Raw genomic sequence first — 203 nt, 5'->3', positions numbered from 1 at the left:
GTTCACATGTTGGCTATATTGGATATCAATTAACAAACCTCTGTTAGCATTACCATTCATGTCCGTTTGTTAATTACCGGCGCCACATGGAGAGTCTGCTGACGGGTGACTGATTACCGCGACGGAGTTGAGTTTGGTAATGTTATTAAATTTTGGTATATGTTATTGCGTTGTTTTTCTTCTATTCTGTCAACAGATTTGGC

General features: G+C 39.4%; 1 protein-coding gene across 1 annotated transcript in view; it reads right to left on the bottom strand.

Moving 5' to 3' along the window:
- Positions 1-203, bottom strand: part of LOC119581950 (G-protein coupled receptor moody-like) — a gene marked incomplete in the record, with an annotated part of 84,922 nt that overhangs the window by 39,676 nt on the left and 45,043 nt on the right.

The sequence above is a fragment of the Penaeus monodon genome, chromosome 15 (genome assembly GCF_015228065.2).
Source record: "Penaeus monodon isolate SGIC_2016 chromosome 15, NSTDA_Pmon_1, whole genome shotgun sequence".
NCBI lineage: Eukaryota > Metazoa > Arthropoda > Malacostraca > Decapoda > Penaeidae > Penaeus > Penaeus monodon.
This window is presented reverse-complemented; position numbering and strand designations above follow the sequence as displayed.